General features: G+C 41.0%; 1 non-coding gene across 1 annotated transcript; it reads left to right on the top strand.

Annotated features, from left to right (window-relative positions):
* Positions 1-11,499: 11,499 nt before the first annotated feature.
* Positions 11,500-11,605, top strand: LOC136514657 (small nucleolar RNA R71). Its single transcript, XR_010773800.1, has one exon. It is a non-coding gene; the product is annotated as a small nucleolar RNA R71 (small nucleolar RNA).
* Positions 11,606-13,840: the final 2,235 nt, after the last annotated feature.

The following is a 13,840-nucleotide window of genomic DNA, read 5'->3' on the forward strand; positions in this document are numbered from 1 at the left end:
CTCAACTTTTTATTTTCTTTTTTATGAATAACTTTTGCATAGCCCATTCCTCTTCTCTACAATAAAACTTTTGAGACATAGTAACAAGAACTTGGAGCATTTATTTAGTGGATGGAAAACCTATCAAACATATTTTTGGTGTTTACTCCTATTGTAGGAGTAAAATATTTTTTGGTGAATCTAAATGGAATGGCATATTTTTGCGCCTACCCCCAGTGTAGTAGTAGTGCATATGTGGGTGGTGTGTATGTGATCTTGAGTTTAAGAGCATGACAAAGTTTTCTTAAGGGTCAACTAAGCTTGACAAAAATCAATGCAAAACAAGTAGCATATATGAGTGGAAGTTTTCCTAGTCTAAAAATGTTTGGCTTTGGTAGAAATTCAAGCTTTGTCATACAGGAACACATCATGTAGCATTTTTATGTGTTTCAAAACATACAACAACAACAATAGAGCCATTTAGCCCCAAGCAAGTTGGGATAGGCTAGAGTTGAAACCCAACATGAGCCCCTAGTCATGGTTCATGGACGTCAATAGCTTCTTTCCAAGCACTCATGTCCAAACAAAGATCTCTTGGCATGGTTTAGGCACATCAACAACTTTTTTTCACAATGATAATAAAATAGATAATTTATTTTGGAACATTGGCTCTGCGAACACTAAACATTGTCTGCACATCTTATTTTTAAGGATAATAATGAGACTTAAGATCTACAACCTTAAGTACAACAACCTAGAGTAATGAAGACCTCAATATGATAGCCTTGTAAAATTATATCTATGCTATATTGCATCATGTAAGCAACAACAACAACAACATAGCCTTTCAGCCTTAAGCAAGTTGGGGTAGGCTAGAGTTGAAACCCACCAAGAGCCCCAAGTCATGGTTCAGGCACTTCAATAGCTGCTTTCTAAGCACTCCTATTCAAACCAAGGTCTTGCCTCCCCACATGTTAATTTTAGTCTTCCTCTACCTCTTCTCATATTATTAGCTTGGCTTAGGACTTCACAATGCACTGGTGCCTCTAGAGGTCTCCTTTGGACATGGCCAAACCACCTTAACCGATGTTGGACAAGCTTTTCTTCAATTGGTGCTACCCCTAGGTGATCACGTATATCATCATTTCAAACTCAGTCCATTCTTATGTGACCACAAATCCATCGCAACATACGCATTTCTACAACACTCAATTGTTGAACATGTCGCATCTTTGTAGGCTAACATTCTACTCCCTACTACATAGCTAGTCTAATTGTCATTCTATAAAAGTTGCCTTTTAGCTTTTGTGGTACCCTCTTGTCACAGAGAATGCTAGAAGATTGTCGCCACTTGATCCACCCTGTTTTGATTCTATGGCTAACATCTGCATTAATATCTCCATCCCTATATAGCATCGATCCCAGATACCGAAAGGTATCCTTCTTAGGCACTACTGGACGTTCCAAACTCACATCTCCCTCCTCCTATGTAGTTCTGCCAAAGTTGCATCTCATGTATTCGGTTTTAGGTCTGCTCAATCTAAAACCTTTAGACTCAACGGTCTGCCGCCATAACTCTAGTTTCCTATTTACTTCCGCCTGGCTTTCGTCCACTAACACTATGTCATCAGTGGACAAAATACACCAAGGGATATCCCCTTATATGTTCCTGGTAACCTCATCCATTACCAAGGCAAAGAGATATGGGCTTAAGGCTGACCCTTGATGAAGTCCAATTTTAATCGGGAAGCAATTTGTGTTACCATCGTTTGTTTGAACACTAGTCACAACATTGTTGTACATGTCCTTAATGAGGGGTCACATACTTTGATGGGACTTTATGTTATTCCAAAGCCCACCACATAACATTTCATGGTATCTTGTCATAAGCCTTCTCCTCCAAGTCAGTGAGAACCATGTGGAGGTCCTTCTTCTGCTCTCTAAACCGCTCCATAACTTGTCTTATTAAGAAGATTGCTTCTATGGTTGACATTCTGGGTATGAAACCAAATTGGTTTGTTGATATATGCGTCATTCCTCACAGGTGCTGCTTGATGACTCTCTCACATAGCTTCATAGTGTGGCTCATCAACTTAATTCCCCGATAATTAGTACAACTTTGGATATCTCCCTTGTTCTTGTAGATTGGTACCAATATGCTTCTTCTCCACTCCTCAGGCATCCTTTTGATCCAAAGATATTGTTGAACATCTTGGTTAGCCATACTATAGCTATATCCCCGAGACATCTCCACACCTTGATTGGGGTACCATCAGGGCCCATCGTAGAATTTTAGTGTCACTTGGAATAAGATAAATAGCAACTCAGACCTTCTCATATCATATCCATCAATTACCTAGACTTAGATCAAGCAATTGCTACCCATGAGTTTCAAGTTTAGAGCAAATTCTCATATCGAAACAATTTTATCCAAAACTCAGGAGAATTCATGGCTGAAAACTAGGCACTAGAAAGGAATTACAACAGAGCAACTATTCATTATTTCCACTCAAGAGATCTTGAGAGTTCCTTTTTATTTAGATCTTAAAGATAGAAACTAAAGCGAACTTTATACACACTCTTTTTATTTTGTTTTCATTTTTTAGATCACAACTTACTAGAATATATATATCTAATACAAAGATAATTTTTTTAGTTATGCATCTTTTTTTAGCATATAAATAAAACAACTTCAAAAAAATAAAACACAAGAAAAATAAATACTTACCTGGATACACGGGGTATGCCCTTCTCCCAAGCTGGATGTTGACATAGTCGATCAATATGGTGGCCAGATGTGTAAGTGCTGGAACAGAGCATCCCAGTTCTGGTTCTCCTATTGCTGATTCTATTGGATGTCGATGATCGTGTTCCCCATGTTTGCCTGCCATTGTGAGTGTTGGTGTAGTGTACCTTGTATGGCAACATTTTGTTCCTCAATGGTGGTCATTCTATTGTCGAAGCATTGGTGGTCCATTTCTTAGTCATGATACCCCGGTCAGAGTAGGAATGCGTCCTCCCTGGTGGCCACTTGAGGTTTCTTTATAGGTATGCTGTTGGTAGTTGTGGTCGTTCTCGTCTTGCTAGTGCTCACTTGCAGCCTGCTGCCAAGAGCCTTCATATTGGTGAGGAGATGGTTGTTCCCAATGAGCATGTTTGGTCTGGAACCCACGGGAGGATCCCGCATGGTCCCAGACATCATAGCCAGTGTAGGCTAGTCCTTCAGGCATCGGGTCAGTGCTATAGTAGCGAGTTCACAGTGCACAGGTCAGTCTCACGGAAGAACTCCTATGAGGTGTTGTGTCTTTTGCCTGCAAATCAAAGGTGTAAGAGTCAACAAAGTATTAACTGAGATTCTGGTTAGGTAATGGAATCTTAGTTGAAAAACCGCGAAACTTCATGACAATCTTTCCATCATCTCTCTTTTTAAGCAGTTGGGCTTGACATAAATAATCAAAATCAATATATAAGCGCTCCTCATCAATATAAGAGACCAAAGCATTATTCAACAGACCCAAGTTTTGGGCAATTCAAGTGACTAAAGAAGTGCACTCGACATCACCCATGAGAGTAAAAACCTCCAACAAATGGTGAACTATAAATTTAACGAGCGAAACCTTTGTCCTTTTTACCATAGCATAAAGCAACTTGAGATAGTCTACCCTCACAGGGTGAGTATCAGGTCTAGGAAACATGGTAAATCCTAGCCATTTATGCATGAAACAAAGTGTGGGATGTTAAATGTCATATATGCGGGGACAATAAAATTTATAAAGCCCCAAAATTTCCTTCCAGAATTTTGGTCTATCAAAGTCTTGTAAAGCATGGTCTACATCAACTACACATTGTGAATTAAACCCTAGGAGTAAACTTAGGTCCTTCTATGGAGAAGAATACTATTTCTAGAAAAGCCTAAATTTAAGCCCAGTGTCGGTGATTTGCAATGTGCATAAAAATTCTAACGTCAAAAGTTTAGACCCATGCTCGGCAATATTCCAAAAACCATCCCAACCAACAACTTGTAAAAATGAAAGCGAGCTCGGTGTCCATACCTGTTGCTTGCAGTAGGAGAGGATCATACACAATGGTGTGTACAAACCTTCAAGTCTTTAGCTTCTTGAAAGCTTCATTTTCCTCCTTGGATCACCAGCAGATATGGGATTCCTCCAGCACGATGTTGTCCGTGAATGATGACAATTGTGGCGACGCTCTGGTTACATGAGATGGATCATCGACTAGCATGCCGGAGCTCGCCCTAGAGGATGAACTCCTCAATGAACGGGAAGATTGCGAGCGGGTAGACTTCCCCTTGAAAATGTTTCCACATCCTACAAAAATCAACAGAACAACAAAACTCATGGAACGGGTTAGGAAATAAAATAGTCAACGGTTAGCCATCCAATAGTTAGACATCCAGGGGTTAGTCGTTCTGATTGCCAATAATTTTCTCCAAGCAAAATTTTAGCATAACCTCTACCCATAATATTTTTAGCTTTTCATATTTTCTACAACACTTCTACTAATGAAATTACTACACTTTAGAACTGAATTCGAAATTTGGAGGAAGGAGGCTGGTTTGCAGCTATGTGTGAGGTAGAGAGTAGCCATGAGGTGGCAATTTATAGGCGGTGGCAGTAGCAGGCTGGCCGGCCAAGTGGTGGGGCCGGCCGGTCCCCCTTAGGCCCATTTGCATCAATTCTCCACCATCTAAAGCTTTACTTAGATGCTAGGCAAGTTTTGGAGCTCATCAGTGCATATGCACCAAATTTGACGATGGAGAGAGCATGAGGTGATGGTTTTGGGTTCCAAGTGTCTGTGGGTTCGTATACCTATATTTCCTCTATATACACATGTATATATGTGCTATGCAGAAAATATTTTATGATACTATGAAATATATATAGATGTATGTATGGTATTTTTAAATTTTTACGCCTCCACGGTTAATATTCTTGCAGGTTTTTACACCCCGTAAAAATTATCCACATGGGGCCTAAAGATTTTATAATGCAGCGATGGATTTTTTTTTATTTTCTAATGCAAGTGTTGGACAGTAAAAATGCCAAAGTAAAAAAAAGAATTTACGCAATGTAAAAAGTAAATATGGATAACTATCGATTTTACCTCCCGGCGAGGGTCTGGAATTTTGAGTCCGTCGAACTAGACTTCTCTAGTCTTTGCTTATTCTTTGGGTGCATCAATCGGTCACAGAGATGGAGACCTTGAGGGTTGCACTTTCTTTTCTTCCCATACCAATTTAGAGCATTGTTCCGTTCTTGGCTTGAAGGTGAGTCATTCTTCCTTCCCATTGATATGGAATCTGATTTCTCCAGCTCGGACATCAATGTGTGCATTTGTAGTGCTCAGAAAGGGTCCCCGAGAATGAGGGGTGTGTTTATGTCCTCCTGCATGTCAAGCACCAAAAAATCGACTGGTACAAAGAAATTTCTTATTTTTACCAAAATATTCTCAGTGATTCCTATAGGGCAGCGAACCGATTGGTCGGCTAGTTGTAGGCACATTGATGTTGGAGTGAGTGTTGAATAGTTGAGCTTGTCAAAGTCAGCTTTGGGCATGACACTAACGCTTGAGGCGAGGTCACATAGTGCATTTTCAAAATTCTTGTTTCTGATCGAATAGTCGATAGTGGGGCATCCTAGATCCTTCTTCTTTATAGGTGATGTGTTCAGGATGGCCGCACTACACTCCTCCATTAACTTAATTAATTTAGTGGTGGGAAGTGGTCTCTTGTTGTTCAGAATGTCTCTGAGATACTTCACATAGGTAGGTACCTGTATAGCATTTAGTAGAGGGATATTGATATATAACTTTTAAATTACCTCCACAAACTTACCAAACTGCTCATCCACTTTGGTGTTTTGATTTCTACGCGGAAACAGTAGTAGGTTGGTGTCATGGAAATCTTGTTGGATTTCTTGCTCTAGTGGCTCAACTTCTTCAACTTCATTATTCTTCTTCTCCTATTGTACTACTGGTGTCTTATCTGTCCTTGTTGGGTATGGAGGATCACGAGTAGACTTGCCACCTCTTGTGGTTATGGTGTTGACCTTTTTTAGGTTAGTGGCAAAAGGTAGAGTAGGGGCCAACTGAGCTATTTGTGATTCTATTTTTTTATTATAGCTAAGTTGGTCTTTTATAGCAGAAGAAAAACTTTCCATTTTAGTGTTTATATTTTCTAAAACCTTATCATTAAAAGCATGTTTTTTAGAAATGTTCTCATTAATCTTAGCCTGTTCTAAAATCAAATCTCTCAAGGATGGCTATTTAGGATTAGAAGAATTATTGTAATTGCCTAGGTACTTACCTTGATAGTTTGACCGTTGTTGCTATTGACTCCATCCTTGTCTCTATTGCTGTGAACCAGAATTGTTGATGATGAAGTTTACATTTAGTTGTGTTATGGGACCGTTACTCTTTGAGTGCTCGATGGTTCCATAGATTTTGCAGAAGGTTTACAAATCATAAATGTTCTGGATGGCTTGTCGATCTTTCTTGTAATTAGCTTGTTGTTCGAGCCAATTTAGCAATATGTCCATTTTGGTCAATAGTGCACACACTTCTTGTGCTTCTTCGCTCTTGTTGCATGATTGGATACTTCCTTGATACCGCCTTGGTTAGAGGCTATCTTTTCTATGAGAGCTTCAACTTTTCTAAGGGTGAGTGACATAAATGCTCCTCCAGCAGTTGCATCAAGTTGTTCATGAACTTTCTAGGTTAATCCATGGTAAAAGCCCTTCATGAACTTTCATATGACTTTGTTCCGACAACTCAAATTTTGAATTTCAAAAAATTACAACTTCAAACCAGATTTTGATACCCTTAATGATTTCAGCTGAAAAAGTCATGAATATTTAAGTTGTAGAACTCATCAAGATCTATAACTTTTATTTTGGTTATTTTTTCATCCGACAAAGTGGTAGTAAACATTGCTCACAAATTCATAAAACTCTCACATAGTTTATGAAATTATATGAGACATATGTCAATCTATGAACAATGTGTACTAACACTTTGTTGAATGAAGAAATGACCAAAATAAAAGTTGAAGGTCTTAATGAGATCTACAACTTTGGTATTCATGACTTTTTCAGCAGAAATCATTAAGGGTATCAAAATCTGGTTTGAAGTTGTAATTTTTTTAAATTAAAAATTTGAATTGTTGAAACAAAGTCACATGAAAAGATGACCAAAATAACAGTTGTAGATCTTGATGAGTTCTACAACTTTTATATTCTTCACTTTTTTAGTTAAAATCATTTGGTATTTCAAAATCTAGTTTGAAGTTGTCATTTTTTGAAATTCAAAATTTAAATTGTTGAAACTTTGTCACATGAAAAGATGACCAAAATAAAAGTTGTACATCTTGATGAGTTATTCAACTTTGATGTTTACAATATTTTTATTTGAGGTCATTTAGTGTCCCAAAATTCTATTCAAAGTTTCAAAATTCAAAATTTTAATTTTTAAAATATGTTTTTATTTTTTGTAAAGAAGAAAATGTGGAATTACATATATCAGAAAATTGTTTATATAATATATAGAATAATTAAAAATTATTATATAAATTTATATATAAAATACAAAACTAATAATTAAAAAATTTTGAAAAACATTTGTAGGGGCGGTTAGTGGTTTAACCCGACCCTACAAATGCCCTTCGGTATATAAGTAGGAGGGCGCGAGGGTCTAGAAATTTGCTAAGTTGGGCGCTCATTCTTCTCTGTGACACCGGCAGGCTACTAAAATTTCCCGCGGCTGCTGCTGCCGCCTCTGATCTGTGCCTACCTTCATCATGCCCTAACTCCCCCGGTCCGGCTCCAACCCCTGGTCTGCCTTCGTGCCCACCACACACATCGTCGTTCCTGGTGCCAACACGGCGGCTAGGGTTTCCACTGGTGACCTCAACGACCACTGTCGTGCCTCCCTACCATGTCTCTGACCTCGAACGATGTCCATACTCCCTACACCGGTGCTCGTGCACTCCGTCATCTGTGCTCCCTCCTCCAGCGGCCCTAGTTCTCGTGCGCACCAGTGGTCGGCCTGTGCCCATGTGCTCTGTCGTCCGTGCTCCCTCCCCTGGCAGCCCTAGTGTCCGCGCATGCTCCCTCGGTGAGGCTGCAATGATGGCCGCGTCCTCTGGTGTCCGCGCCCACTTCCCTAGTGGGGCTGCCCCGGTGGCCGTGTGCTCTAGCATCCGTGCCCCCTCCCTAGTGGTCTTGCCCCAGTGGCCGTGCATGTTGCTTTCGAGCAAGCTCCACCGCCCTGTGCCCGCCACCCCTTGCTTTGGCCAGGTCTTCTACAGGTATGCTCCAACCCCTTCCCCTCCACCCCTTTTCCTCCATTCCTGCCATGCTCAATTTTGGTAATACTTGGATATGTTGCTGAAATGGGTTGTGAGACTTGGATAAGCAATGCTCAATTTAGATTAGAGTACCATGTTGTCCTAATGTGTGCTGAAAATGACCTCTTCTCTAGCATTTCTATTTTAAATCCTTTTTTATGTTGTCATCATGGTATTAGTCTTGAGCTAAACAATATTGTCATCATGGTATTAGTCTTGAGCAACTAAAACTGTGTTTATATATTCTCACTATTTTTTATATGCCCACTGTGTTTATATATGCTCAGTGTGATTATATATACTCACTATTTTTAGATATGCCCATTGTTTTTATATATGCTAATTGTGTTTGGATATGCTCACTATTTTTATATATACCCATTGTGTTTATATATGCTTACTGTGTTTAGATATGCCACTATGATTATATATGCTCATTATTTTTAGATATGCCCATTGTTTTTATATATGCTCACCGTGATTATATATGCCCACTATGATTATATATGCCCACTATGTTTATATGTCCACTGTGTTTATATATGCTCGCTGTTTTACATATGCTCATCGTTTTTAGATATGCCCACTATTTTTATATATGCTCACTGTTTTTAGATATGCTCATTGTTTTAATATATGCCCACTGTGATTATATATGCCCACTGTGTTTATATAATGTATTTATATATGCTCACTGTCTTTATATATGCTCATTGTTTTATATATGCTCACCATTTTTAGATATACCCACAATTTTATGATATGCTCACTGTGATTATATATCCTCACTGTGATTATATATGCTCATTGTGTTTATATATGCTCACTGTTTTATATATGCTCACTATTTTTAGATATGCCCACTGTTTTTAGATATGCTCACTATTTTTATATATCCCAATTGTGTTTTTATATGTTCACTGTGTTTATATATGATCTCTATTTTTATATATGGCAACTTTGTTTATATATTCTCATAATTTTTAGATATGCTCACTGTTTTTATATACGCCCACTGTGATTATATATGCCCATTGTTTTATATATGCTCACTATTTTTAGATATGCCCACTATTTTTATATATGCCCACTGTTTTTACATATGCCCACTGTTTTTATATATGCTCACTGTGATTATATATGCCCACCGTGTTTATATATGCCCACTGTGTTTATATATGCTCACTGTGTTTATATATTCTCACTATTTTATATGTGCTCACTATTTTTAGATATGCCCACTGTTTTTATATATGCTCACTATGATTATATATGCTCATTGTGTTTGGATATGTCCACTGTGTTTATATATGCTCACTGTTTTTTATATACCCACCGTGTTTATATATACTCACTGTGGTTATATATGCTCATTGTTTTTAGATATGACCATTGTTTTTATATATGCTCACTGTGTTTGGATATGCTCATTGTTTTTATATATGCCTATTGTTTTTATATATGCTCACTGTGTTTATATATGCTCTCTGTTTTTATATATGCCCACTATGTGTTTATTGCTCACTATGATTATTTATGCTCACTATTTTTAGATATGTCCATTGTTTTTATATATGCTCACTGTGATTATATATGCTCACTATTTTTATATATACCCACTGTGTTTATATATGCTCACTGCTACTACTGCTTCAACTTCTCCTACAGCTCTATGTTTAGCAGCAGCTGCTATTTTTTGGCAACCAGCAGCTGCTTTTTTTTGGTAAACTTTGATCTTCTTTCCCCTCTTTGGCCTATGATGAAATTGTCCAACTCTAGAAATTATCTAGAATATGAGTTGATAATCATGAACTTGTGAGGAACTTGGCATCATTACTAGCTAGCCCTACTATCTTTTTCCATATGCTCACTGTTTTATATATGCTCACCGTGTTTGTGATGCCTTTATGCTCCAAGTTCTTGATCAAATGATGATTGACAGGATGATGAGGCCTCCACCACTACTACTATTACTACTCATTTTGTGATATATGGCAGTAGCTACTGCCTGCATATATAAAAATAGTGAGCATATATATGCTTTTTTGGCCACCTTTTCCTCTCCTCTATATTTGGGAAGTAGCATCTGCTTTTTTTGGCCAACTCTCTGCTCCTCTCTTTTACTAATGATCAAATTCTCCAACTCTAGAAATTATCTAGAATATGATGAGCTGATGATCAAGAATTTATGAGGAACTTGACATCATTACCATCCGTTGGGGAAGTGCCAGACTTGTCAGTATCTCCCTCCTTGTACCTCAATGAACACCTACGCTACACTTTGTCGGGTTCGCCCGCTAAGTGAGTGTTTGTGGTTCCTTTTGGTTATAAAGTCTTTGATTAGTTAAGCTTTACTCTTACTTGTTTGTGGGTTCATCATCCATCCTCGTGGAGGATGCTCTAGTAGAAGGGCCCTGATAGAGACGGATAACCCTTTCATGCACGCTAGAGTAATAGTTGATAGCATAGACGTGGTGTCTAGGCTAGAAGCTATCTTCGTTTGCTTCATTTTTTACGGTTGAGGGGTAGACGGCAGGTGGTGATAGTCGTGTCCGTCCTTCGTACTCCCCCATGTCCGGGTTCGATGTAGAGTGAAGGCCGGTATCGCTTGGCAGACCTGGTGTAAGATGGCGCCTGAAGTGAGCAAGTAGCGTAGACGTAGAGCGAAGTGCTACAATGGTAATTTTATGCGCTTGCGGATTATTTCTGTACGCGTTAAGAAATACCAACAACTCCATCCTTGTCTTTGTTGCTGTGAACCTAAATTATTGCTGATGTAGTTTACATCCTGTTGTGTTTCTGGGCACTTACTATCTGAGTGCCCGATGGTTCCACAGATGTTGCAAAAGGCTTGGAAATCATAAATGTCCTAGATGGCTTGTCGATCTTTCTTGTAATTGGCTCACTATTCAAGCCAATTTAGCAATACATCTATCCTAGTTGATAGTGCACACACCTTTTTTTGTGCTTCTTCGCTCTTGTTGCATGATTGGATGCTACCTTGAGACCAGCCTTGATTAGAGGCTATCTTTTCCATGAGAGCTTCAGCTTTTCCAAGGGTGAGTGATATAAATGCTCCTCCAGTAGTAGCATCAAGTTGTTCATGAGCTTTCTAGATTAATCCATGGTAAAAGCCTTGCATGGGCAACCAATCTTCCATTCCATGATGAGGGCAATCTAAAATATATTCTTGGAAACGTTCCCATACTTCTGGAATGGTTTCACCTTTTGTTGTTGGAAGTTTGAAATTTTTCTTCTTAAGGTATTAGTTTTGCCTATAGGGAAAAAGTTTGCTAGGAAGGCCATTAAACATCTTGCCCATGTGTTGATGTCATCTTTGTTGACGTTGAACCACTACTTTGCCCTTCCCACTAGCGAGAATGGAAAGAGATGAAGTAGTATGATATCTTGAGCAACATCCTTGATGACGACCATGCTACTAATCTCTAGAAAAATCTAGAGATGAGCACTAGCATCTTCATGTACTTTTCCACTGAATGGAGTAGCTTGCACCATGTTGATGAGGCTTGGCTTGAGTTCAAACTCAAGGTTGTTGATTCGTAGCAGAGATTAACTGTCTTGGCAAGGTCAACTAGATTGTGACACGGTTGATAACCAGAAGAGACGTGGTGCTAAGATTGCAGGGTTTGGGTCTTTGTGATCTGAAGCCGGATCGGTGTGTCGCTCTTCGCCCAAGTCGATAGTTATCTTGAACCTGATAGAAGATCGGGAACCCCGTCCTCATCACATGGTCGTTGCGCTCACCATCTCCCTCACCGGTGCTGCCCATGGCAAGGATGGGGAGCCGTGCGTCTGGCTCAGCACGTTCGTGAATGAGGTGGCGCCCGCGCGTGGCTATGATGTCACCACGCTATGCTTTCGCAACCATGCCCAACTTCCTCGGCCACGCCGATGCGGCGGAGATTGCGTCCTCCTCGCGTATGCGTACCCTGGCCCTATCCTCTGAGCGTGCGATCGTTGAGCCCCAGCACCACGCCGCCGATGTTTAGGAGAGTAGGAGTCCTTGAACATCCTCCTATGATGGGTCCACACGCATCTCTCTGTGGTCGCGCTCGGGAACCCACAGCAACATCGGGACCTAGACCAACTCATCGTTTCCATTGGCGGCGGCGAGGCTGACTAGAGGGAGCGGGAACGGGGCACAGCGAGGGAGCAAAGGAGGCTTTGGCCAGGGGGCATCACGCTGGGGGCATCAGCGTGGCCTTGGGGAGTCGTGACATAGGGGCGTCGGCTGCCGACATTGGAATTCATGTGGAGCCAATCTTCCATGGAGGAAGAGACATTGAGATAGTGGAGAGAGACAAAGGAGGAGCCTGACAAGTGGGCCCCATATGTCGAATGCACAATCAGCTTGCCACGTCACCATATAGAGCGGGTTTAGACCCGTTTGGACCTAGATGACACCCACAGCCAAGTTCATGTACAAAAAAATAGCACTTTGATAGTATAGGGACCTAGATGACATCATTAACCAAGTTGAAGGACCGTCCATTTATTTTCCTCTTTATTGGATGATTACACGCACTACATCTGGACTTTCCCTCTTCGACATAAGTCTGATGTGCTACCCTCCCTTCGCTCTTTCCATGCCTATTTGCGCACCCAGTTCTGACTGCCCATCCTAGCATTGCAAACAGATAACCGGAAGGAGTTCGACAATGGTGCTGCAAGTCTCTTTCTTTCAGAGAATGGCATTGTTTTTTGTCTTTCCTGTTCGCATACCTCTCAACAAAATGGCAAGGCCGAGCTATCCTGCGCACTCTCATTGACTGCATCCGCACGCTCCTCATTCACTGCGGCGCGCCTCCCATGTTCTGGGCCGAGGCCCTCTCTATAGCCATGTTCCGGCTGAATGGGCGGCCATGCCTTTCGAGCAGCCTTGTGACACCACATGAACCGCTCCTCAGCACGCCGCCAGATTACAGCACTCTCCGTGTAATCGACGCCCTGTGTTTTCCTAACCTTTCAGCAACAATCACCAACAAGCTCGTCGCCTGATCCGTACCCGGCGTGTTCGTGGGATACACTGTTGCTCACCGCAAGTACCGTTGCTGCGACCCCATCACAGTGTCACATGCCGCATCATCACGTCTAGGCACGTGACCTTCGACGAGCATGTGTTCCCCCCTTCGATCTTCACTGCCACCGCCACCGAGTGCTCCACCGCCCACTACGGCCCTCGACGATGAGTGCGCTCCATGACGCACCGGCCAGTCAACCACAATGATTGCCCGTATTCAGGGCACAACGGTTCCTCCACCAACCTCGCCCTCTTCAACACCTACAAATTTTGCCCCGTCGCCTACGTCCTTGGTGCCATGACTGTCTATGCCCAGCGATGCAGTCGCCGCAACGGAGCGATCATCAACACCTCCGCCCCCTGGGACTCCAGCCCCACCTGATCCCGCACCACGACATCTAATGACGGCCCGCTCCCGGTCTGGCATCTTCAATCCCAACCCAAAGTATGCCATGACT

This window comes from Miscanthus floridulus, chromosome 16 (assembly GCF_019320115.1).
Source record: "Miscanthus floridulus cultivar M001 chromosome 16, ASM1932011v1, whole genome shotgun sequence".
Classification (NCBI taxonomy): domain Eukaryota; kingdom Viridiplantae; phylum Streptophyta; class Magnoliopsida; order Poales; family Poaceae; genus Miscanthus; species Miscanthus floridulus.